This window comes from Pleurodeles waltl, chromosome 4_1 (assembly GCF_031143425.1).
Source record: "Pleurodeles waltl isolate 20211129_DDA chromosome 4_1, aPleWal1.hap1.20221129, whole genome shotgun sequence".
Taxonomy (NCBI): domain Eukaryota; kingdom Metazoa; phylum Chordata; class Amphibia; order Caudata; family Salamandridae; genus Pleurodeles; species Pleurodeles waltl.
This window is the reverse complement of record NC_090442.1, coordinates 76,263,058-76,289,590: the sequence shown is the minus strand read 5'-3', so window position 1 is coordinate 76,289,590 and position 26,533 is coordinate 76,263,058. Positions and strand designations below refer to the sequence as shown.

At 40.6% G+C, this 26,533-nt stretch overlaps 11 non-coding genes across 11 annotated transcripts; all 11 read left to right on the top strand.

The window, feature by feature from the left end:
- The first annotated feature begins 643 nt into the window (after positions 1-643).
- TRNAC-GCA (transfer RNA cysteine (anticodon GCA)) lies at positions 644-715 on the top strand. Its single transcript has one exon. It is a non-coding gene; the product is annotated as a tRNA-Cys (tRNA).
- A 2,092-nt stretch (positions 716-2,807) lies between these two features.
- On the top strand, positions 2,808-2,879 carry TRNAC-GCA (transfer RNA cysteine (anticodon GCA)). The gene has a single exon. It is a non-coding gene; the product is annotated as a tRNA-Cys (tRNA).
- Positions 2,880-4,970: 2,091 nt separating this feature from the next.
- On the top strand, positions 4,971-5,042 carry TRNAC-GCA (transfer RNA cysteine (anticodon GCA)). Its single transcript has one exon. It is a non-coding gene; the product is annotated as a tRNA-Cys (tRNA).
- A 2,091-nt stretch (positions 5,043-7,133) lies between these two features.
- TRNAC-GCA (transfer RNA cysteine (anticodon GCA)) lies at positions 7,134-7,205 on the top strand. Its single transcript has one exon. It is a non-coding gene; the product is annotated as a tRNA-Cys (tRNA).
- A 2,092-nt stretch (positions 7,206-9,297) lies between these two features.
- Positions 9,298-9,369, top strand: TRNAC-GCA (transfer RNA cysteine (anticodon GCA)). Its single transcript has one exon. It is a non-coding gene; the product is annotated as a tRNA-Cys (tRNA).
- A 2,092-nt stretch (positions 9,370-11,461) lies between these two features.
- Positions 11,462-11,533, top strand: TRNAC-GCA (transfer RNA cysteine (anticodon GCA)). Its single transcript has one exon. It is a non-coding gene; the product is annotated as a tRNA-Cys (tRNA).
- A 2,092-nt stretch (positions 11,534-13,625) lies between these two features.
- TRNAC-GCA (transfer RNA cysteine (anticodon GCA)) lies at positions 13,626-13,697 on the top strand. The gene has a single exon. It is a non-coding gene; the product is annotated as a tRNA-Cys (tRNA).
- A 2,092-nt stretch (positions 13,698-15,789) lies between these two features.
- TRNAC-GCA (transfer RNA cysteine (anticodon GCA)) lies at positions 15,790-15,861 on the top strand. Its single transcript has one exon. It is a non-coding gene; the product is annotated as a tRNA-Cys (tRNA).
- Positions 15,862-20,319: 4,458 nt separating this feature from the next.
- Positions 20,320-20,391, top strand: TRNAC-GCA (transfer RNA cysteine (anticodon GCA)). Its single transcript has one exon. It is a non-coding gene; the product is annotated as a tRNA-Cys (tRNA).
- A 2,091-nt stretch (positions 20,392-22,482) lies between these two features.
- On the top strand, positions 22,483-22,554 carry TRNAC-GCA (transfer RNA cysteine (anticodon GCA)). The gene has a single exon. It is a non-coding gene; the product is annotated as a tRNA-Cys (tRNA).
- Positions 22,555-24,646: 2,092 nt separating this feature from the next.
- Positions 24,647-24,718, top strand: TRNAC-GCA (transfer RNA cysteine (anticodon GCA)). The gene has a single exon. It is a non-coding gene; the product is annotated as a tRNA-Cys (tRNA).
- Positions 24,719-26,533: the final 1,815 nt, after the last annotated feature.

The window sequence follows — 26,533 nt, the reverse complement described above, 5'->3', positions numbered from 1 at the left end:
AGCTGGAATCCCAGAGTAGGTATAACTCAGTGCTAGTCAGAGTCCATGGTATTATATGTGACGTCTGCACTCTACAGCCTGCTGCTCGCAGTAATAAGGTGTGTGTGAAGGCATATTTCAGGAAAAGAGGATGTGTATAACTCAGCAGTAAAGTATGTGACTGCAGATCAAGAGGTCCCCAGCTCAAGTTCTGCTTCCCACTTCTCCTTTTAAGGAACAAAAAAAAAATTCTCTGTTATTATTTCAATTTCTGGAGATTTCTTGAAAGTATGTCACTGAAAAAACACTAATTAAAAAGAGTTTTAGGTTTTATCTGCGTCCGTAAGAGGGTTGTGTGAAAGGACCAGCAGCCGGTCTCCATAGCAGTCCCTGTGACTAGTGAAGCAAGAGTAAGCTTGAGAGTGAATTGGCACCCTTGGCCTAGGACCTGCTGTCGTGCTATGTATTTTGGTGTGAATAGTGAAGCATCAGGTGTGTTGAGTGTGTCCATCAGCTTGTAGCCAGGGGCATGAGTCAGGCTGTGCCCCAGACCCTGTGACTAATAAATCAGCAGGTGGTATAGAGAGCCTATAAAAGAGGAAGCCGTTCTGATGAGATCCACAGCAGCAGTTTCAAGTCCATCCACTTCAAGATAGTACAACAAGGGGGTATAGCTCAGTGGTAGAGCATTTGACTGCATATCAAGAGGTCCCTGGTTCAAATCCGGGTGCCCCCTTAATACTTTTAAGAAGCTGTCAATTTCTTTCTGTATCGCTTTTTTCAATTCTTGTGGATTTTTTGAAAGTATGTCACACTAAAACGACTAATTAAGCAAAATAGCTCAAAGTTTTATGTGCATCCTTATGACTCTTGTTGAAAATTAACAGTTTTCACACTCACACCCAGTAACTGCACCATGGATCAATCTGGGTGCCCCCTTCACACATGAAAGAAGCTTTCAATTTCTTTCTATATCACTTTCTACAATTCTTGGGGATTTATTGAAAGTTTTTCTCACTAAAACGACTATTTAAACAAAATAGCTCAAAGTTTTATGTGCATCCTTAAGACTGTTGTGCGAAAATTAACAGTTTTCACACTCACGCCCAGTAACTGCACCATGGATCAATTCGAGTAAAACAAGAGTTCGTACATTGGCACACAGGGACAAATTGAAATTTGTGTACACAGCATGATACTGTGTACTTTAATACATCTTTCTACATTCTGCCGTGTGTAGCACACAGATAATGTTTTACGGCATGGATTTATTAACAAGCATTGCTTCTAATAATTGAGCATATAGCAGAAATTGCAGGTGCAAAGAAAAAATACATAGGTAAACAAATCACGAGTTTCTAAATTCCACTGTATTTACCACAGCACAGCTGATTTGTTGTGCTTTAAGAAACACTGTGTGCCTGTACAGCAGCAAAGATGTGAGTGTGTGGACACTGTATGCCCGTAATGCTTTCACAAATGTCCTTATACTGTAACAGAAGTCTCTGCAGTTTTAGAACTGAGTTTGGACAGTAGCATGTGTGCTTACTGATAGTAATATGTGTAAGAAACAAATGCCTGCATGCTGTTACTTGTGTCTTTCTCCAGTAGCACACCTATTTACTGTAATTAGTATGTAAGGTAACGTCGGCTAGACAAAACTGGACCCAAATGCTGGTACACTGTGACTGGCCTGTGTACTGTTTCCAGTGTGTTTCACTAGTATCACGCCAGCTTACCGTTACTAGAATGTACAGTAAGACTGGTCCAATATGTATACCATATCAAATTGTTTTACCATAAAACAAAGATATAGCATTGTTAAAGACATTACCACGTGAGGGACACAGAAATTGCATTTTAAAAGACATCTATGTGAACTTGCATCAATTAGAAGAGATAGTGACTGTGTGAGAGTTGTATGGTACTGCTAACCAAAGCACTGTTAAAAAGAAGTCTTTCCTCACTAGAGTTGTGTTCTGTCAATGTCTGAGGCAGTGGATTTTTAAATGAGCTAGGAGGCTTAGACTGGCTGAGTCACTGACAGCTTTGCACACTTACTGCAGAGAGTGAGCAGACGAGAGACTAAGACTGAAATTTAGGGCACAGAGTGATTGCAGAAGAGAGTAAGACTCACTCTCACTTCCAGCATGGTGAGTAGACAAGAGAGTAAGCTAGTCCCACAGCTGGAATCCCAGAGTAGGTATAACTCAGTGCTAGTCAGAGTCCATGGTATTATATGTGACGTCTGCACTCTACAGCCTGCTGCTCGCAGTAATAAGGTGTGTGTGAAGGCATATTTCAGGAAAAGAGGATGTGTATAGCTCAGCAGTAAAGTATGTGACTGCATATCAAGAGGTCCCCAGCTCCAGTCCTGCTTCCCACTTCTCCTTTTAAGGAACAAAAAAAAAATTCTCTGTTACTTATTTCAATTTCTGGAGATTTCTTGAAAGTATGTCACAGAAAAACCACTAATTAAAAAGAGTTTTAGGTTTTATCTGCGTCCGTAAGAGGGTTGTGTGAAAGGACCAGCAGCCGGTCTCCATAGCAGTCCCTGTGACTAGTGAAGCAAGAGTAAGCTTGAGAGTGAATTGGCACCCTTGGCCTAGGACCTGCTGTCATGCTATGTATTTTGGTGTGAATAGTGAAGCATCAGGTGTGTTGAGTGTGTCCATCAGCTTGTAGCCAGGGGCATGAGTCAGGCTGTGTCCCAGACCCTGTGACTAATAAATCAGCAGGTGGTATAGAGAGCCTATAAAAGAGGAAGCCGTTCTGAGGAGATCCACAGCAGCAGTTTCTAGTCCATCCACTTCCAGATAGTACAGCAAGGGGGTATAGCTCAGTGGTAGAGCATTTGACTGCAGATCAAGAGGTCCCTGGTTCAAATCCGGGTGCCCCCTTAATACTTTAAAGAAGCTGTCAATTTCTTTCTGTATCGCTTTTTTCAATTCTTGGGGATTTTTTGAAAGTATGTCAAACTAAAACGACTAATTAAGCAAAATAGCTCAAGGTTTATGTGCATCCTTATGACTCTTGTTGAAAATTAACAGTTTTCACACTCACACCCAGTAACTGCACCATGGATCAATCTGGGTGCCCCCTTCACACATGAAAGAAGCTTTCAATTTCTTTCTATATCACTTTCTACAATTCTTGGGGATTTATTGAAAATATTTCACACTAAAACGACTATTTAAACAAAATAGCTCAAAGTTTTATGTGCATCCTTAATACTGTTGTGCGAAAATTAACAGTTTTCACACTCACGCCCAGTAACTGCACCATGGATCAATTCGAGTAAAACAAGAGTTCGTACATTGGCACACAGGGACAAATTGAAATTTGTGTACACAGCATGATACTGTGTACTTTAATACATCTTTCTACATTCTGTAGTGTGCAGCACACAGATAATGTTTTACGGCATGGATTTATTAACAAGCATTGCTTCTAATAATTGAGCATATAGCAGAAATTGCAGGTGCAAAGAAAAAATACATAGGTAAACAAATCGCGAGTTTCTAAATTCCACTGTATTTACCACAGCACAGCTGATTTGTTGTGCTTTAAGAAACACTGTGTGCCTGTACAGCAGCAAAGATGTGAGTGTGTGGACACTGTATGCCCGTAATGCTTTCACAAATGTCCTTATACTGTAACAGAAGTCTCTGCAGTTTTAGAACTGAGTTTGGACAGTAGCATGTGTGCTTACTGATAGTAATATGTGGAAGAAACAAATGCCTGCATGCTGTTACTTGTGTCTTTCTCCAGTAGCACACCTATTTACTGTAATTAGTATGTAAGGTAACGTCGGCTAGACAAAACTGGACCCAAATGCTGGTACACTGTGACTGGCCTGTGTACTGTTTCCAGTGTGTTTCACTAGTATCACGCCAGCTTACCGTTACTAGAATGTACAGTAAGACTGGTCCAATATGTATACCATATCAAATTGTTTTACCATAAAACAAAGATATAGCATTGTTAAAGACATTACCACGTGAGGGACACAGAAATTGCATTTTAAAAGACATCTATGTGAACTTGCATTGATTAGAAGAGATAGTGACTGTGTGAGAGTTGTATGGTACTGCTAACCAAAGCACTGTTAAAAAGAAGTCTTTCCTCACTAGAGTTGTGTTCTGTCAATGTCTGAGGCAGTGGATTTTTAAATGAGCTAGGAGGCTTAGACTGGCTGAGTCACTGACAGCTTTGCACACTTACTGCAGAGAGTGAGCAGACGTGAGACTAAGACTGAAATTTAGGGCACAGAGTGATTGCAGAAGAGAGTAAGACTCACTCTCACTTCCAGCATGGTGAGTAGACAAGAGAGTAAGCTAGTCCCACAGCTGGAATCCCAGAGTAGGTATAACTCAGTGCTAGTCAGAGTCCATGGTATTATATGTGACGTCTGCACTCTACAGCCTGCTGCTCGCAGTAATAAGGTGTGTGTGAAGGCATATTTCAGGAAAAGAGGATGTGTATAGCTCAGCAGTAAAGTATGTGACTGCAGATCAAGAGGTCCCCAGCTCAAGTCTTGCTTCCCACTTCTCCTTTTAAGGAACAAAAAAAAAATTCTCTGTTACTTATTTCAATTTCTGGAGATTTCTTGAAAGTATGTCACAGAAAAACCACTAATTAAAAAGAGTTTTAGGTTTTATCTGCGTCCGTAAGAGGGTTGTGTGAAAGGAACAGCAGCCGGTCTCCATAGCAGTCCCTGTGACTAGTGAAGCAAGAGTAAGCTTAAGAGTGAATTGGCACCCTTGGCCTAGGACCTGCTGTCATGCTATGTATTTTGGTGTGAATAGTGAAGCATCAGGTGTGTTGAGTGTGTCCATCAGCTTGTAGCCAGGGGCATGAGTCAGGCTGTGTCCCAGACCCTGTGACTAATAAATCAGCAGGTGGTATAGAGAGCCTATAAAAGAGGAAGCCGTTCTGATGAGATCCACAGCAGCAGTTTCTAGTCCATCCACTTCCAGATAGTACAACAAGGGGGCATAGCTCAGTGGTAGAGCATTTGACTGCAAATCAAGAGGTCCCTGGTTCAAATCCGGGTGCCCCCTTAATACTTTAAAGAAGCTGTCAATTTCTTTCTGTATCGCTTTTTTCAATTCTTGGGGATTTTTTGAAAGTATGTCACACTAAAACGACTAATTAAGCAAAATAGCTCAAAGTTTTATGTGCATCCTTATGACTCTTGTTGAAAATTAACAGTTTTCACACTCACACCCAGTAACTGCACCATGGATCAATCTGGGTGCCCCCTTCACACATGAAAGAAGCTTTCAATTTCTTTCTATATCACTTTCTACAATTCTTGGGGATTTATTGAAAGTATTTCACACTAAAACGACTATTTAAACAAAATAGCTCAAAGTTTTATGTGCATCCTTAAGACTGTTGTGCGAAAATTAACAGTTTTCACACTCACGCCCAGTAACTGCACCATGGATCAATTCGAGTGAAACAAGAGTTCGTACATTGGCACACAGGGACAAATTGAAATTTGTGTACACAGCATGATACTGTGTACTTTAATACATCTTTCTACATTCTGTAGTGTGCAGCACACAGATAATGTTTTACGGCATGGATTTATTAACAAGCATTGCTTCTAATAATTGAGCATATAGCAGAAATTGCAGGTGCAAAGAAAAAATACATAGGTAAACAAATCACAAGTTTCTAAATTCCACTGTATTTACCACAGCACAGCTGATTTGTTGTGCTTTAAGAAACACTGTGTGCCTGTACAGCAGCAAAGATGTGAGTGTGTGGACACTGTATGCCCGTAATGCTTTCACAAATGTCCTTATACTGTAACAGAAGTCTCTGCAGTTTTAGAACTGAGTTTGGACAGTAGCATGTGTGCTTACTGATAGTAATATGTGTAAGAAACAAATGCCTGCATGCTGTTACTTGTGTCTTTCTCCAGTAGCACACCTATTTACTGTAATTAGTATGTAAGGTAACGTCGGCTAGACAAAACTGGACCCAAATGCTGGTACACTGTGACTGGCCTGTGTACTGTTTCCAGTGTGTTTCACTAGTATCACGCCAGCTTACCGTTACTAGAATGTACAGTAAGACTGGTCCAATATGTATACCATATCAAATTGTTTTCCCATAAAACAAAGATATAGCATTGTTAAAGACATTACCACGTGAGGGACACAGAAATTGCATTTTAAAAGACATCTATGTGAACTTGCATTGATTAGAAGAGATAGTGACTGTGTGAGAGTTGTATGGTACTGCTAACCAAAGCACTGTTAAAAAGAAGTCTTTCCTCACTAGAGTTGTGTTCTGTCAATGTCTGAGGCAGTGGATTTTTAAATGAGCTAGGAGGCTTAGACTGGCTGAGTCACTGACAGCTTTGCACACTTACTGCAGAGAGTGAGCAGACGAGAGACTAAGACTGAAATTTAGGGCACAGAGTGATTGCAGAAGAGAGTAAGACTCACTCTCACTTCCAGCATGGTGAGTAGACAAGAGAGTAAGCTAGTCCCACAGCTGGAATCCCAGAGTAGGTATAACTCAGTGCTAGTCAGAGTCCATGGTATTATATGTGACGTCTGCACTCTACAGCCTGCTGCTCGCAGTAATAAGGTGTGTGTGAAGGCATATTTCAGGAAAAGAAGATGTGTATAGCTCAGCAGTAAAGTATGTGACTGCAGATCAAGAGGTCCCCAGCTCAAGTCTTGCTTCCCACTTCTCCTTTTAAGGAACAAAAAAAAAATTCTCTGTTACTTATTTCAATTTCTGGAGATTTCTTGAAAGTATGTCACAGAAAAACCACTAATTAAAAAGAGTTTTATGTTTTATCTGCGTCCGTAAGAGGGTTGTGTGAAAGGACCAGCAGCCGTCTCCATAGCAGTCCCTGTGACTAGTGAAGCAAGAGTAAGCTTGAGAGTGAATTGGCACCCTTGGCCTAGGACCTGCTGTCATGCTATGTATTTTGGTGTGAATAGTGAAGCATCAGGTGTGTTGAGTGTGTCCATCAGCTTGTAGCCAGGGGCATGAGTCAGGCTGTGTCCCAGAACCTGTGACTAATAAATCAGCAGGTGGTATAAAGAGCCTATAAAAGAGGAAGCCGTTCTGATGACATCCACAGCAGCAGTTTCTAGTCCATCCACTTCCACATAGTACAACAAGGGGGTATAGCTCAGTGGTAGAGCGTTTGACTGCAGATCAAGAGGTACTTGGTTCAAATCCGGGTGCCCCCTTAATACTTTAAAGAAGCTGTCAATTTCTTTCTGTATCGCTTTTTTCAATTCTTGGGGATTTTTTGAAAGTATGTCACACTAAAACGACTAATTAAGCAAAATAGCTCAAAGTTTTATACGCATCCTTATGACTCTTGTTGAAAATTAACAGTTTTCACACTCACACCCAGTAACTGCACCATGGATCAATCTGGGTGCCCCCTTCACACATGAAAGAAGCTTTCAATTTCTTTCTATATCACTTTCTACAATTCTTGGGGATTTATTGAAAGTATTTCACACTAAAACGACGATTTAAACAAAATAGCTCAAAGTTTTATGTGCATCCTTAAGACTGTTGTGCGAAAATTAACAGTTTTCACACTCACGCCCAGTAACTGCACCATGGATCAATTCGAGTAAAACAAGAGTTCGTACATTGGCACACAGAGACAAATTGAAATTTGTGTACACAGCATGATACTGTGTACTTTAATACATCTTTCTACATTCTGTAGTGTGCAGCACACAGATAATGTTTTACGGCATGGATTTATTAACAAGCATTGCTTCTAATAATTGAGCATATAGCAGAAATTGCAGGTGCAAAGAAAAAATACATAGGTAAACAAATCACGAGTTTCTAAATTCCACTGTATTTACCACAGCACAGCTGATTTGTTGTGCTTTAAGAAACACTGCGTGCCTGTACAGCAGCAAAGATGTGAGTGTGTGGACACTGTATGCCCGTAATGCTTTCACAAATGTCCTTATACTGTAACAGAAGTCTCTGCAGTTTTAGAAATGAGTTTGGACAGTAGCATGTGTGCTTACTGATAGTAATATGTGTAAGAAACAAATGCCTGCATGCTGTTACTTGTGTCTTTCTCCAGTAGCACACCTATTTACTGTAATTAGTATGTAAGGTAACGTCGGCTAGACAAAACTGGACCCAAATGCTGGTACACTGTGACTGGCCTGTGTACTGTTTCCAGTGTGTTTCACTAGTATCACGCCAGCTTACCGTTACTAGAATGTACAGTAAGACTGGTCCAATATGTATACCATATCAAATTGTTTTACCATAAAACAAAGATATAGCATTGTTAAAGACATTACCACGTGAGGGACACAGAAATTGCATTTTAAAAGACATCTATGTGAACTTGCATCGATTAGAAGAGATAGTGACTGTGTGAGAGTTGTATGGTACTGCTAACCAAAGCACTGTTAAAAAGAAGTCTTTCCTCACTAGAGTTGTGTTCTGTCAATGTCTGAGGCAGTGGATTTTTAAATGACCTAGGAGGCTTAGACTGGCTGAGTCACTGACAGCTTTGCACACTTACTGCAGAGAGTGAGCAGACGAGAGACTAAGACTGAAATTTAGGGCACAGAGTGATTGCAGAAGAGAGTAAGACTCACTCTCACTTCCAGCATGGTGAGTAGACAAGAGAGTAAGCTAGTCCCACAGCTGGAATCCCAGAGTAGGTATAACTCAGTGCTAGTCAGAGTCCATGGTATTATATGTGACGTCTGCACTCTACAGCCTGCTGCTCGCAGTAATAAGGTGTGTGTGAAGGCATATTTCAGGAAAAGAGGATGTGTATAGCTCAGCAGTAAAGTATGTGACTGCAGATCAAGAGGTCCCCAGCTCAAGTTCTGCTTCCCACTTCTCCTTTTAAGGAACAAAACAAAAATTCTCTGTTACTTATTTCAATTTCTGGAGATTTCTTGAAAGTATGTCACAGAAAAACCACTAATTAAAAAGAGTTTTAGGTTTTATCTGCGTCCGTAAGAGGGTTGTGTGAAAGGACCAGCAGCCGGTCTCCATAGCAGTCCCTGTGACTAGTGAAGCAAGAGTAAGCTTGAGAGTGAATTGGCACCCTTGGCCTAGGACCTGCTGTCATGCTATGTATTTTGGTGTGAATAGTGAAGCATCAGGTGTGTTGAGTGTGTCCATCAGCTTGTAGCCAGGGGCATGAGTCAGGCTGTGTCCCAGACCCTGTGACTAATAAATCAGCAGGTGGTATAGAGAGCCTATAAAAGAGGAAGCCGTTCTGATGAGATCCACAGCAGCAGTTTCAAGTCCATCCACTTCAAGATAGTACAACAAGGGGGTATAGCTCAGTGGTAGAGCATTTGACTGCAGATCAAGAGGTCCCTGGTTCAAATCCGGGTGCCCCCTTAATACTTTAAAGAAGCTGCCAATTTCTTTCTGTATCGCTTTTTTCAATTCTTGTGGATTTTTTGAAAGTATGTCACACTAAAACGACTAATTAAGCAAAATAGCTCAAAGTTTTATGTGCATCCTTATGACTCTTGTTGAAAATTAACAGTTTTCACACTCACACCCAGTAACTGCACCATGGATCAATCTGGGTGCCCCCTTCACACATGAAAGAAGCTTTCAATTTCTTTCTATATCACTTTCTACAATTCTTGGGGATTTATTGAAAGTATTTCACACTAAAACGACTATTTAAACAAAATAGCTCAAAGTTTTATGTGCATCCTTAAGACTGTTGTGCGAAAATTAACAGTTTTCACACTCACGCCCAGTAACTGCACCATGGATCAATTCGAGTAAAACAAGAGTTCGTACATTGGCACACAGGGACAAATTGAAATTTGTGTACACAGCATGATACTGTGTACTTTAATACATCTTTCTACATTTTGTCGTGTGTAGCACACAGATAATGTTTTACGGCATGGATTTATTAACAAGCATTGCTTCTAATAATTGAGCATATAGCAGAAATTGCAGGTGCAAAGAAAAAATACATAGGTAAACAAATCACGAGTTTCTAAATTCCACTGTATTTACCACAGCACAGCTGATTTGTTGTGCTTTAAGAAACACTGTGTGCCTGTACAGCAGCAAAGATGTGAGTGTGTGGACACTGTATGCCCGTAATGCTTTCACAAATGTCCTTATACTGTAACAGAAGTCTCTGCAGTTTTAGAACTGAGTTTGGACAGTAGCATGTGTGCTTACTGATAGTAATATGTGTAAGAAACAAATGCCTGCATGCTGTTACTTGTGTCTTTCTCCAGTAGCACACCTATTTACTGTAATTAGTATGTAAGGTAACGTCGGCTAGACAAAACTGGACCCAAATGCTGGTACACTGTGACTGGCCTGTGTACTGTTTCCAGTGTGTTTCACTAGTATCACGCCAGCTTACCGTTACTAGAATGTACAGTAAGACTGGTCCAATATGTATACCATATCAAATTGTTTTACCATAAAACAAAGATATAGCATTGTTAAAGACATTACCACGTGAGGGACACAGAAATTGCATTTTAAAAGACATCTATGTGAACTTGCATCGATTAGAAGAGATAGTGACTGTGTGAGAGTTGTATGGTACTGCTAACCAAAGCACTGTTAAAAAGAAGTCTTTCCTCACTAGAGTTGTGTTCTGTCAATGTCTGAGGCAGTGGATTTTTAAATGAGCTAGGAGGCTTAGACTGGCTGAGTCACTGACAGCTTTGCACACTTACTGCAGAGAGTGAGCAGACGAGAGACTAAGACTGAAATTTAGGGCACAGAGTGATTGCAGAAGAGAGTAAGACTCACTCTCACTTCCAGCATGGTGAGTAGACAAGAGAGTAAGCTAGTCCCACAGCTGGAATCCCAGAGTAGGTATAACTCAGTGCTAGTCAGAGTCCATGGTATTATATGTGACGTCTGCACTCTACAGCCTGCTGCTCGCAGTAATAAGGTGTGTGTGAAGGCATATTTCAGGAAAAGAGGATGTGTATAGCTCAGCAGTAAAGTATGTGACTGCAGATCAAGAGGTCCCCAGCTCAAGTCCTGCTTCCCACTTCTCCTTTTAAGGAACAAAAAAAAAATTCTCTGTTACTTATTTCAATTTCTGGAGATTTCTTGAAAGTATGTCACAGAAAAACCACTAATTAAAAAGAGTTTTAGGTTTTATCTGCGTCCGTAAGAGGGTTGTGTGAAAGGACCAGCAGCCGGTCTCCATAGCAGTCCCTGTGACTAGTGAAGCAAGAGTAAGCTTGAGAGTGAATTGGCACCCTTGGCCTAGGACCTGCTGTCATGCTATGTATTTTGGTGTTAATAGTGAAGCATCAGGTGTGTTGAGTGTGTCCATCAGCTTGTAGCCAGGGGCATGAGTCAGGCTGTGTCCCAGACCCTGTGACTAATAAATCAGCAGGTGGTATAGAGAGCCTATAAAAGAGGAAGCCGTTCTGATGAGATCCACAGCAGCAGTTTCTAGTCCATCCACTTCCAGATAGTACAACAAGGGGGTATAGCTCAGTGGTAGAGCATTTGACTGCAGATCAAGAGGTCCCTGGTTCAGATCCGGGTGCCTCCTTAATACTTTAAAGAAGCTGTCAATTTCTTTCTGTATCGCTTTTTTCAATTCTTGGGGATTTTTTGAAAGTATGTCACACTAAAACGACTAATTAAGCAAAATAGCTCAAAGTTTTATGTGCATCCTTATGACTCTTGTTGAAAATTAACAGTTTTCACACTCACACCCAGTAACTGCACCATGGATCAATCTGGGTGCCCCCTTCACACATGAAAGAAGCTTTCAATTTCTTTCTATATCACTTTCTACAATTCTTGGGGATTTATTGAAAGTATTTCACACTAAAACGACTATTTAAACAAAATAGCTCAAAGTTTTATGTGCATCCTTAAGACTGTTGTGCGAAAATTAACAGTTTTCACACTCACGCCCAGTAACTGCACCATGGATCAATTCGAGTAAAACAAGAGTTCGTACATTGGCACACAGGGACAAATTGAAATTTGTGTACACAGCATGATACTGTGTACTTTAATACATCTTTCTACATTCTGTAGTGTGCAGCACACAGATAATGTTTTACGGCATGGATTTATTAACAAGCATTGCTTCTAATAATTGAGCATATAGCAGAAATTGCAGGTGCAAAGACAAAATACATAGGTAAACAAATCACAAGTTTCTAAATTCCACTGTATTTACCACAGCACAGCTGATTTGTTGTGCTTTAAGAAACACTGTGTGCCTGTACAGCAGCAAAGATGTGAGTGTGTGGACACTGTATGCCCGTAATGCTTTCACAAATGTCCTTATACTGTAACAGAAGTCTCTGCAGTTTTAGAACTGAGTTTGGACAGTAGCATGTGTGCTTACTGATAGTAATATGTGTAAGAAACAAATGCCTGCATGCTGTTACTTGTGTCTTTCTCCAGTAGCACACCTATTTACTGTAATTAGTATGTAAGGTAACGTCGGCTAGACAAAACTGGACCCAAATGCTGGTACACTGTGACTGGCCTGTGTACTGTTTCCAGTGTGTTTCACTAGTATCACGCCAGCTTACCGTTACTAGAATGTACAGTAAGACTGTTCCAATATGTATACCATATCAAATTGTTTTACCATAAAACAAAGATATAGCATTGTTAAAGACATTACCACGTGAGAGACACAGAAATTGCATTTTAAAAGACATCTATGTGAACTTGCATCGATTAGAAGAGATAGTGACTGTGTGAGAGTTGTATGGTACTGCTAACCAAAGCACTGTTAAAATGAAGTCTTTCCTCACTAGAGTTGTGTTCTGTCAATGTCTGAGGCAGTGGATTTTTAAATGAGCTAGGAGGCTTAGACTGGCTGAGTCACTGACAGCTTTGCACACTTACTGCAGAGAGTGAGCAGACGAGAGACTAAGACTGAAATTTAGGGCACAGAGTGATTGCAGAAGAGAGTAAGACTCACTCTCACTTCCAGTATGGTGAGTAGACAAGAGAGTAAGCTAGTCCCACAGCTGGAATCCCAGAGTAGGTATAACTCAGTGCTAGTCAGAGTCCATGGTATTATATGTGACGTCTGCACTCTACAGCCTGCTGCTCGCAGTAATAAGGTGTGTGTGAAGGCATGTTTCAGGTAAAGAGGATGTGTATAGCTCAGCAGTTAAGTATGTGATTGCAGATCAAGAGGTCCCCAGTTCAAGTCTTGCTTCCCACTTCTCCTTTTAAGGAACAAAAAAAAAATTCTCTGTTACTTATTTCAATTTCTGGAGATTTCTTGAAAGTATGTCAGAGAAAAACCACTAATTAAAAAGAGTTTTAGGTTTTATCTGCGTCCGTAAGAGGGTTGTGTGAAAGGACCAGCAGCCGGTCTCCATAGCAGTCCCTGTGACTAGTGAAGCAAGAGTAAGCTTGAGAGTGAATTGGCACCCTTGGCCTAGGACCTGCTGTCATGCTATGTATTTTGGTGTGAATAGTGAAGCATCAGGTGTGTTGAGTGTGTCCATCAGCTTGTCGCCAGGGGCATGAGTCAGGCTGTGTCCCAGACCCTGTGACTAATAAATCAGCAGGTGGTATAGAGAGCCTATAAAAGAGGAAGCCGTTCTGATGAGATCCACAGCAGCAGTTTCTAGTCCATCCACTTCCACATAGTACAACAAGGGGGGGTAGCTCAGTGGTAGAGCGTTTGACTGCAGATCAAGAGGTCCCTGGTTCAAATCCGGGTGCCCCCTTAATACTTTAAAGAAGCTGTCAATTTCTTTCTGTATCGCTTTTTTCAATTCTTGGTTTTTTTTTGAAAGTATGTCACAATAAAACGACTAATTAAGCAAAATAGCTCAAAGTTTTATGTGCATCCTTATGACTCTTGTTGAAAATTAACAGTTTTCACACTCACACCCAGTAACTGCACCATGGATCAATCTGGGTGCCCCCTTCACACATGAAAGAAGCTTTCAATTTCTTTCTATATCACTTTCTACAATTCTTGGGGATTTATTGAAAGTATTTCACACTAAAACGACTGTTTAAACAAAATAGCTCAAAGTTTTATGTGCATCCTTAAGACTGTTGTGCGAAAATTAACAGTTTTCACACTCACGCCCAGTAACTGCACCATGGATCAATTCGAGTAAAACAAGAGTTCGTACATTGGCACACAGGGACAAATTGAAATTTGTGTACACAGCATGATACTGTGTACTTTAATACATCTTTCTACATTCTGTAGTGTGCAGCACACAGATAATGTTTTACGGCATGGATTTATTAACAAGCATTGCTTCTAATAATTGAGCATATAGCAGAAATTGCAGGTGCAAAGACAAAATACATAGGTAAACAAATCACAAGTTTCTAAATGCCACTGTATTTACCACAGCACAGCTGATTTGTTGTGCTTTAAGAAACACTGTGTGCCTGTACAGCAGCAAAGATGTGAGTGTGTGGACACTGTATGCCCGTAATGCTTTCACAAATGTCCTTATATTGTACCAGAAGTCTCTGCAGTTTTAGAACTGACTTTGGACAGTAGCATGTGTGCTTACTGATAGTAATATGTGTAAGAAACAAATGCCTGCATGCTGTTACTTGTGTCTTTCTCCAGTAGCACACCTATTTACTGTAATTAGTATGTAAGGTAACGTCGGCTAGACAAAACTGGACCCAAATGCTGGTACACTGTGACTGGCCTGTGTACTGTTTCCAGTGTGTTTCACTAGTATCACGCCAGCTTACCGTTACTAGAATGTACAGTAAGACTGGTCCAATATGTATACCATATCAAATTGTTTTACCATAAAACAAAGATATAGCATTGTTAAAGACATTACCACGTGAGGGACACAGAAATTGCATTTTAAAAGACATCTATGTGAACTTGCATCGATTAGAAGAGATAGTGACTGTGTGAGAGTTGTATGGTACTGCTAACCAAAGCACTGTTAAAAAGAAGTCTTTCCTCACTAGAGTTGTATTCTGTCAATGTCTGAGGCAGTGGATTTTTAAATGACCTAGGAGGCTTAGACTGGCTGAGTCACTGACAGCTTTGCACACTTACTGCAGAGAGTGAGCAGACGAGAGACTAAGACTGAAATTTAGGGCACAGAGTGATTGCGGAAGAGAGTAAGACTCACTCTCACTTCCAGCATGGTGAGTAGACAAGAGAGTAAGCTAGTCCCACAGCTGGAATCCAAGAGTAGGTATAACTCAGTGCTAGTCAGAGTCCATGGTATTATATGTGACGTCTGCACTCTACAGCCTGCTGCTCGCAGTAATAAGGTGTGTGTGAAGGCATATTTCAGGAAAAGAGGATGTGTATAGCTCAGCAGTAAAGTATGTGACTGCAGATCAAGAGGTCCCCAGCTCAAGTTCTGCTTCCCACTTCTCCTTTTAAGGAACAAAAAAAAAATTCTCTGTTACTTATTTCAATTTCTGGAGATTTCTTGAAAGTATGTCACAGAAAAACCACTAATTAAAAAGAGTTTTAGGTTTTATCTGCGTCCGTAAGAGGGTTGTGTGAAAGGACCAGCAGCCGGTCTCCATAGCAGTCCCTGTGACTAGTGAAGCAAGAGTAAGCTTGAGAGTGAATTGGCACCCTTGGCCTAGGACCTGCTGTCGTGCTATGTATTTTGGTGTGAATAGTGAAGCATCAGGTGTGTTGAGTGTGTCCATCAGCTTGTAGCCAGGGGCATGAGTCAGGCTGTGTCCCAGACCCTGTGACTAATAAATCAGCAGGTGGTATAGAGAGCCTATAAAAGAGGAAGCCGTTCTGATGAGATCCACAGCAGCAGTTTCAAGTCCATCCACTTCAAGATAGTACAACAAGGGGGTATAGCTCAGTGGTAGAGCATTTGACTGCAGATCAAGAGGTCCCTGGTTCAAATCCGGGTGCCCCCTTAATACTTTAAAGAAGCTGTCAATTTCTTTCTGTATCGCTTTTTTCAATTCTTGTGGATTTTTTGAAAGTATGTCACACTAAAACGACTAATTAAGCAAAATAGCTCAAAGTTTTATGTGCATCCTTATGACTCTTGTTGAAAATTAACAGTTTTCACACTCACACCCAGTAACTGCACCATGGATCAATCTGGGTGCCCCCTTCACACATGAAAGAAGCTTTCAATTTCTTTCTATATCACTTTCTACAATTCTTGGGGATTTATTGAAAGTATTTCACACTAAAACGACTGTTTAAACAAAATAGCTCAAAGTTTTATGTGCATCCTTAAGACTGTTGTGCGAAAATTAACAGTTTTCACACTCACGCCCAGTAACTGCACCATGGATCAATTCGAGTAAAACAAGAGTTCGTACATTGGCACACAGGGACAAATTGAAATTTGTGTACACAGCATGATACTGTGTACTTTAATACATCTTTCTACATTCTGTAGTGTGCAGCACACAGATAATGTTTTACGGCATGGATTTATTAACAAGCATTGCTTCTAATAATTGAGCATATAGCAGAAATTGCAGGTGCAAAGAAAAAATACATAGGTAAACAAATCACAAGTTTCTAAATTCCACTGTATTTACCACAGCACAGCTGATTTGTTGTGCTTTAAGAAACACTGTGTGCCTGTACAGCAGCAAAGATGTGAGTGTGTGGACACTGTATGCCCGTAATGCTTTCACAAATGTCCTTATACTGTACCAGAAGTCTCTGCAGTTTTAGAACTGAGTTTGGACAGTAGCATGTGTGCTTACTGATAGTAATATGTGTAAGAAACAAATGCCTGCATGCTGTTACTTGTGTCTTTCTCCAGTAGCACACCTATTTATTGTAATTAGTATGTAAGGTAACGTCGGCTAGACAAAACTGGACCCAAATGCTGGTACACTGTGACTGGCCTGTGTACTGTTTCCAGTGTGTTTCACTAGTATCACGCCAGCTTACCGTTACTAGAATGTACAGTAAGACTGGTCCAATATGTCTACCATATCAAATTGTTTTACCATAAAACAAAGATATAGCATTGTTAAAGACATTACCACGTGAGGGACACAGAAATTGCATTTTAAAAGACATCTATGTGAACTTGCATCGATTAGAAGAGATAGTGACTGTGTGAGAGTTGTATGGTACTGCTAACCAAAGCACTGTTAAAAAGAAGTCTTTCCTCACTAGAGTTGTGTTCTGTCAATGTCTGAGGCAGTGGATTTTTAAATGAGCTAGGAGGCTTAGACTGGCTGAGTCACTGACAGCTTTGCACACTTACTGCAGAGAGTGAGCAGACGAGAGAATAAGACTGAAATTTAGGGCACAGAGTGATTGCAGAAGAGAGTAAGACTCACTCTCACTTCCAGCATGGTGAGTAGACAAGAGAGTAAGCTAGTCCCACAGCTGGAATCCCAGAGTAGGTATAACTCAGTGCTAGTCAGAGTCCATGGTATTATATGTGACGTCTGCACTCTACAGCCTGCTGCTCGCAGTAATAAGGTGTGTGTGAAGGCATATTTCAGGAAAAGAGGATGTGTATAGCTCAGCAGTACAGTATGTGACTGCAGATCAAGAAGTCCCCAGCTCAAGTCCTGCTTCCCACTTCTCCTTTTAAGGAACAAAAAAAAAATTCTCTGTTACTTATTTCAATTTCTGGAGATTTCTTGAAAGTATGTCACAGAAAAACCACTAATTAAAAAGAGTTTTATGTTTTATCTGCGTCCGTAAGAGGGTTGTGTGAAAGGACCAGCAGCCGTCTCCATAGCAGTCCCTGTGACTAGTGAAGCAAGAGTAAGCTTGAGAGTGAATTGGCACCCTTGGCCTAGGACCTGCTGTCATGCTATGTATTTTGGTGTGAATAGTGAAGCATCAGGTGTGTTGAGTGTGTCCATCAGCTTGTAGCCAGGGGCATGAGTCAGGCTGTGTCCCAGACCCTGTGACTAATAAATCAGCAGGTGGTATAGAGAGCCTATAAAAGAGGAAGCCGTTCTGATGAGATCCACAGCAGCAGTTTCTAGTCCATCCTCTTCCAGATAGTACAACAAGGGGGTATAGCTCAGTGGTAGAGCATTTGACTGAAGGTCAAGAGGTCCCTGGTTCAAATCCAGGTGCCCCCTTAATACTTTAAAGATGCTGTCAATTTCTTTCTGTATCGCTTTTTTCAATTCTTGGGGATTTTTTGAAAGTATGTCACACTAAAACGACTAATTAAGCAAAATAGCTCAAAGTTTTATGTGCATCCTTATGACTCTTGTTGAAAATTAACAGTTTTCACGCTCACACTCAGTAACTGCACCATGGATCAATCTGGGTGCCCCCTTCACACATGAAAGAAGCTTTCAATTTCTTTCTATATCACTTTCTACAATTCTTGGGGATTTATTGAAAGTATTTCACACTAAAACGACTAATTAAGCAAAATAGCTCAAAGTTTTATGTGCATCCTTATGACTCTTGTTGAAAATTAACAGTTTTCACACTCACACCCAGTAACTGCACCATGGATCAATCTGGGTGCCCCCTTCACACATGAAAGAAGCTTTCAATTTCTTTCTATATCACTTTCTACAATTCTTGGGGATTTATTGAAAGTATTTCACACTAAAACGACTATTTAAACAAAATAGCTCAAAGTTTTATGTGCATCCTTAAGACTGTTGTGCGAAAATTAACAGTTTTCACACTCACGCCCAGTAACTGCACCATGGATCAATTCGAGTAAAACAAGAGTTCGTACATTGGCACACAGGGACAAATTGAAATTTGTGTACACAGCATGATACTGTGTACTTTAATACATCTTTCTACATTCTGTAGTGTGCAGCACACAGATAATGTTTTACGGCATGGATTTATTAACAAGCATTGCTTCTAATAATTGAGCATATAGCAGAAATTGCAGGTGCAAAGAAAAAATACATAGGTAAACAAATCACGAGTTTCTAAATTCCACTGTATTTACCACAGCACAGCTGATTTTTTGTGCTTTAAGAAACACTGTGTGCCTGTACAGCAGCAAAGATGTGAGTGTGTGGACACTGTATGCCCGTAATGCTTTCACAAATGTCCTTATACTGTAACAGAAGTCTCTGCAGTTTTAGAACTGAGTTTGGACAGTAGCATGTGTGCTTACTGATAGTAATATGTGTAAGAAACAAATGCCTGCATGCTGTTACTTGTGTCTTTCTCCAGTAGCACACCTATTTACTGTAATTAGTATGTAAGGTAACGTCGGCTAGACAAAACTGGACCCAAATGCTGGTACACTGTGACTGGCCTGTGTACTGTTTCCAGTGTGTTTCACTAGTATCACGCCAGCTTACCGTTACTAGAATGTACAGTAAGACTGGTCCAATATGTATACCATATCAAATTGTTTTACCATAAAACAAAGATATAGCATTGTTAAAGACATTACCACGTGAGGGACACAGAAATTGCATTTTAAAAGACATCTATGTGAACTTGCATCGATTAGAAGAGATAGTGACTGTGTGAGAGTTGTATGGTACTGCTAACCAAAGCACTGTTAAAAAGAAGTCTTTCCTCACTAGAGTTGTGTTCTGTCAATGTCTGAGGCAGTGGATTTTTCAATGAGCTAGGAGGCTTAGACTGGCTGAGTCACTGACAGCTTTGCACACTTACTGCAGAGAGTGAGCAGACGAGAGACTAAGACTGAAATTTAGGGCACAGAGTGATTGCAGAAGAGAGTAAGACTCACTCTCACTTCCAGCATGGTGAGTAGACAAGAGAGTAAGCTAGTCCCACAGCTGGAATCCCAGAGTAGGTATAACTCAGTGCTAGTCAGAGTCCATGGTATTATATGTGACGTCTGCACTCTACAGCCTGCTGCTCGCAGTAATAAGGTGTGTGTGAACGCATATTTCAGGAAAAGAGGATGTGTATAGCTCAGCAGTAAAGTATGTGACTGCAGATCAAGAGGTCCCCAGCTCAAGTCCTGCTTCCCACTTCTCCTTTTAAGGAACAAAAAAAAAATTCTCTGTTACTTATTTCAATTTCTGGAGATTTCTTGAAAGTATGTCACAGAAAAACCACTAATTAAAAAGAGTTTTAGGTTTTATCTGCGTCCGTAAGAGGGTTGTGTGAAAGGAACAGCAGCCGGTCTCCATAGCAGTCCCTGTGACTAGTGAAGCAAGAGTAAGCTTGAGAGTGAATTGGCACCCTTGGCCTAGGACCTGCTGTCATGCTATGTATTTTGGTGTGAATAGTGAAGCATCAGGTGTGTTGAGTGTGTCCATCAGCTTGTAGCCAGGGGCATGAGTCAGGCTGTGTCCCAGACCCTGTGACTAATAAATCAGCAGGTGGTATAGAGAGCCTATAAAAGAGGAAGCCGTTCTGATGAGATCCACAGCAGCAGTTTCTAGTCCATCCACTTCCAGATAATACAACAAGGGGGCATAGCTCAGTGGTAGAGCATTTGACTGCAAATCAAGAGGTCCCTGGTTCAAATCCGGGTGCCCCCTTAATACTTTAAAGAAGCTGTCAATTTCTTTCTGTATCGCTTTTTTCAATTCTTGGGGATTTTTTGAAAGTATGTCACACTAAAACGACTAATTAAGCAAAATAGCTCAAAGTTTTATGTGCATCCTTATGACTCTTGTTGAAAATTAACAGTTTTCACACTCACACCCAGTAACTGCACCATGGATCAATCTGGGTGCCCCCTTCACACATGAAAGAAGCTTTCAATTTCTTTCTATATCACTTTCTACAATTCTTGGGGATTTATTGAAAGTATTTCACACTAAAACGACTATTTAAACAAAATAGCTCAAAGTTTTATGTGCATCCTTAAGACTGTTGTGCGAAAATTAACAGTTTTCACACTCACGCCCAGTAACTGCACCATGGATCAATTCGAGTGAAACAAGAGTTCGTACATTGGCACACAGGGACAAATTGAAATTTGTGTACACAGCATGATACTGTGTACTTTAATACATCTTTCTACATTCTGTAGTGTGCAGCACACAGATAATGTTTTACGGCATGGATTTATTAACAAGCATTGCTTCTAATAATTGAGCATATAGCAGAAATTGCAGGTGCAAAGAAAAAATACATAGGTAAACAAATCACAAGTTTCTAAATTCCACTGTATTTACCACAGCACAGCTGATTTGTTGTGCTTTAAGAAACACTGTGTGCCTGTACAGCAGCAAAGATGTGAGTGTGTGGACACTGTATGCCCGTAATGCTTTCACAAATGTCCTTATACTGTAACAGAAGTCTCTGCAGTTTTAGAACTGAGTTTGGACAGTAGCATGTGTGCTTACTGATAGTAATATGTGTAAGAAACAAATGCCTGCATGCTGTTACTTGTGTCTTTCTCCAGTAGCACACCTATTTACTGTAATTAGTATGTAAGGTAACGTCGGCTAGACAAAACTGGACCCAAATGCTGGTACACTGTGACTGGCCTGTGTACTGTTTCCAGTGTGTTTCACTAGTATCACGCCAGCTTACCGTTACTAGAATGTACAGTAAGACTGGTCCAATATGTATACCATATCAAATTGTTTTCCCATAAAACAAAGATATAGCATTGTTAAAGACATTACCATGTGAGGGACACAGAAATTGCATTTTAAAAGACATCTATGTGAACTTGCATTGATTAGAAGAGATAGTGACTGTGTGAGAGTTGTATGGTACTGCTAACCAAAGCACTGTTAAAAAGAAGTCTTTCCTCACTAGAGTTGTGTTCTGTCAATGTCTGAGGCAGTGGATTTTTAAATGAGCTAGGAGGCTTAGACTGGCTGAGTCACTGACAGCTTTGCACACTTACTGCAGAGAGTGAGCAGACGAGAGACTAAGACTGAAATTTAGGGCACAGAGTGATTGCAGAAGAGAGTAAGACTCACTCTCACTTCCAGCATGGTGAGTAGACAAGAGAGTAAGCTAGTCCCACAGCTGGAATCCCAGAGTAGGTATAACTCAGTGCTAGTCAGAGTCCATGGTATTATATGTGACGTCTGCACTCTACAGCCTGCTGCTCGCAGTAATAAGGTGTGTGTGAAGGCATATTTCAGGAAAAGAGGATGTGTATAGCTCAGCAGTAAAGTATGTGACTGCAGATCAAGAGGTCCCCAGCTCAAGTCTTGCTTCCCACTTCTCCTTTTAAGGAACAAAAAAAAAATTCTCTGTTACTTATTTCAATTTCTGGAGATTTCTTGAAAGTATGTCACAGAAAAACCACTAATTAAAAAGAGTTTTATGTTTTATCTGCGTCCGTAAGAGGGTTGTGTGAAAGGACCAGCAGCCGTCTCCATAGCAGTCCCTGTGACTAGTGAAGCAAGAGTAAGCTTGAGAGTGAATTGGCACCCTTGGCCTAGGACCTGCTGTCATGCTATGTATTTTGGTGTGAATAGTGAAGCATCAGGTGTGTTGAGTGTGTCCATCAGCTTGTAGCCAGGGGCATGAGTCAGGCTGTGTCCCAGAACCTGTGACTAATAAATCAGCAGGTGGTATAGAGAGCCTATAAAAGAGGAAGCCATTCTGATGAGATCCACAGCAGCAGTTTCAAGTCCATCCACTTCAAGATAGTACAACAAGGGGGTATAGCTCAGTGGTAGAGCATTTGACTGCAGATCAAGAGGTCCCTGGTTCAAATCCGGGTGCCCCCTTAATACTTTAAAGAAGCTGCCAATTTCTTTCTGTATCGCTTTTTTCAATTCTTGTGGATTTTTTGAAAGTATGTCACACTAAAACGACTAATTAAGCAAAATAGCTCAAAGTTTTATGTGCATCCTTATGACTCTTGTTGAAAATTAACAGTTTTCACACTCACACCCAGTAACTGCACCATGGATCAATCTGGGTGCCCCCTTCACACATGAAAGAAGCTTTCAATTTCTTTCTATATCACTTTCTACAATTCTTGGGGATTTATTGAAAGTATTTCACACTAAAACGACTATTTAAACAAAATAGCTCAAAGTTTTATGTGCATCCTTAAGACTGTTGTGCGAAAATTAACAGTTTTCACACTCACGCCCAGTAACTGCACCATGGATCAATTCGAGTAAAACAAGAGTTCGTACATTGGCACACAGGGACAAATTGAAATTTGTGTACACAGCATGATACTGTGTACTTTAATACATCTTTCTACATTCTGTCGTGTGTAGCACACAGATAATGTTTTACGGCATGGATTTATTAACAAGCATTGCTTCTAATAATTGAGCATATAGCAGAAATTGCAGGTGCAAAGAAAAAATACATAGGTAAACAAATCACGAGTTTCTAAATTCCACTGTATTTACCACAGCACAGCTGATTTGTTGTGCTTTAAGAAACACTGTGTGCCTGTACAGCAGCAAAGATGTGAGTGTGTGGACACTGTATGCCCGTAATGCTTTCACAAATGTCCTTATACTGTAACAGAAGTCTCTGCAGTTTTAGAACTGAGTTTGGACAGTAGCATGTGTGCTTACTGATAGTAATATGTGTAAGAAACAAATGCCTGCATGCTGTTACTTGTGTCTTTCTCCAGTAGCACACCTATTTACTGTAATTAGTATGTAAGGTAACGTCGGCTAGACAAAACTGGACCCAAATGCTGGTACACTGTGACTGGCCTGTGTACTGTTTCCAGTGTGTTTCACTAGTATCACGCCAGCTTACCGTTACTAGAATGTACAGTAAGACTGGTCCAATATGTATACCATATCAAATTGTTTTACCATAAAACAAAGATATAGCATTGTTAAAGACATTACCACGTGAGGGACACAGAAATTGCATTTTAAAAGACATCTATGTGAACTTGCATCGATTAGAAGAGATAGTGACTGTGTGAGAGTTGTATGGTACTGCTAACCAAAGCACTGTTAAAAAGAAGTCTTTCCTCACTAGAGTTGTGTTCTGTCAATGTCTGAGGCAGTGGATTTTTAAATGAGCTAGGAGGCTTAGACTGGCTGAGTCACTGACAGCTTTGCACACTTACTGCAGAGAGTGAGCAGACGAGAGACTAAGACTGAAATTTAGGGCACAGAGTGATTGCAGAAGAGAGTAAGACTCACTCTCACTTCCAGCATGGTGAGTAGACAAGAGAGTAAGCTAGTCCCACAGCTGGAATCCCAGAGTAGGTATAACTCAGTGCTAGTCAGAGTCCATGGTATTATATGTGACGTCTGCACTCTACAGCCTGCTGCTCGCAGTAATAAGGTGTGTGTGAAGGCATATTTCAGGAAAAGAGGATGTGTATAGCTCAGCAGTAAAGTATGTGACTGCAGATCAAGAGGTCCCCAGCTCAAGTCCTGCTTCCCACTTCTCCTTTTAAGGAACAAAAAAAAAATTCTCTGTTACTTATTTCAATTTCTGGAGATTTCTTGAAAGTATGTCACAGAAAAACCACTAATTAAAAAGAGTTTTAGGTTTTATCTGCGTCCGTAAGAGGGTTGTGTGAAAGGACCAGCAGCCGGTCTCCATAGCAGTCCCTGTGACTAGTGAAGCAAGAGTAAGCTTGAGAGTGAATTGGCACCCTTGGCCTAGGACCTGCTGTCATGCTATGTATTTTGGTGTTAATAGTGAAGCATCAGGTGTGTTGAGTGTGTCCATCAGCTTGTAGCCAGGGGCATGAGTCAGGCTGTGTCCCAGACCCTGTGACTAATAAATCAGCAGGTGGTATAGAGAGCCTATAAAAGAGGAAGCCGTTCTGATGAGATCCACAGCAGCAGTTTCTAGTCCATCCACTTCCAGATAGTACAACAAGGGGGTATAGCTCAGTGGTAGAGCATTTGACTGCAGATCAAGAGGTCCCTGGTTCAAATCCGGGTGCCTCCTTAATACTTTAAAGAAGCTGTCAATTTCTTTCTGTATCGCTTTTTTCAATTCTTGGGGATTTTTTGAAAGTATGTCACACTAAAACGACTAATTAAGCAAAATAGCTCAAAGTTTTATGTGCATCCTTATGACTCTTGTTGAAAATTAACAGTTTTCACACTCACACCCAGTAACTGCACCATGGATCAATCTGGGTGCCCCCTTCACACATGAAAGAAGCTTTCAATTTCTTTCTATATCACTTTCTACAATTCTTGGGGATTTATTGAAAGTATTTCACACTAAAACGACTATTTAAACAAAATAGCTCAAAGTTTTATGTGCATCCTTAAGACTGTTGTGCGAAAATTAACAGTTTTCACACTCACGCCCAGTAACTGCACCATGGATCAATTCGAGTAAAACAAGAGTTCGTACATTGGCACACAGGGACAAATTGAAATTTGTGTACACAGCATGATACTGTGTACTTTAATACATCTTTCTACATTCTGTAGTGTGCAGCACACAGATAATGTTTTACGGCATGGATTTATTAACAAGCATTGCTTCTAATAATTGAGCATATAGCAGACATTGCAGGTGCAAAGACAAAATACATAGGTAAACAAATCACAAGTTTCTAAATTCCACTGTATTTACCACAGCACAGCTGATTTGTTGTGCTTTAAGAAACACTGTGTGCCTGTACAGCAGCAAAGATGTGAGTGTGTGGACACTGTATGCCCGTAATGCTTTCACAAATGTCCTTATACTGTAACAGAAGTCTCTGCAGTTTTAGAACTGAGTTTGGACAGTAGCATGTGTGCTTACTGATAGTAATATGTGTAAGAAACAAATGCCTGCATGCTGTTACTTGTGTCTTTCTCCAGTAGCACACCTATTTACTGTAATTAGTATGTAAGGTAACGTCGGCTAGACAAAACTGGACCCAAATGCTGGCACACTGTGACTGGCCTGTGTACTGTTTCCAGTGTGTTTCACTAGTATCACGCCAGCTTACCGTTACTAGAATGTACAGTAAGACTGTTCCAATATGTATACCATATCAAATTGTTTTACCATAAAACAAAGATATAGCATTGTTAAAGACATTACCACGTGAGAGACACAGAAATTGCATTTTAAAAGACATCTATGTGAACTTGCATCGATTAGAAGAGATAGTGACTGTGTGAGAGTTGTATGGTACTGCTAACCAAAGCACTGTTAAAATGAAGTCTTTCCTCACTAGAGTTGTGTTCTGTCAATGTCTGAGGCAGTGGATTTTTAAATGAGCTAGGAGGCTTAGACTGGCTGAGTCACTGACAGCTTTGCACACTTACTGCAGAGAGTGAGCAGACGAGAGACTAAGACTGAAATTTAGGGCACAGAGTGATTGCAGAAGAGAGTAAGACTCACTCTCACTTCCAGTATGGTGAGTAGACAAGAGAGTAAGCTAGTCCCACAGCTGGAATCCCAGAGTAGGTATAACTCAGTGCTAGTCAGAGTCCATGGTATTATATGTGACGTCTGCACTCTACAGCCTGCTGCTCGCAGTAATAAGGTGTGTGTGAAGGCATGTTTCAGGTAAAGAGGATGTGTATAGCTCAGCAGTTAAGTATGTGATTGCAGATCAAGAGGTCCCCAGTTCAAGTCTTGCTTCCCACTTCTCCTTTTAAGGAACAAAAAAAAAATTCTCTGTTACTTATTTCAATTTCTGGAGATTTCTTGAAAGTATGTCAGAGAAAAACCACTAATTAAAAAGAGTTTTAGGTTTTATCTGCGTCCGTAAGAGGGTTGTGTGAAAGGACCAGCAGCCGGTCTCCATAGCAG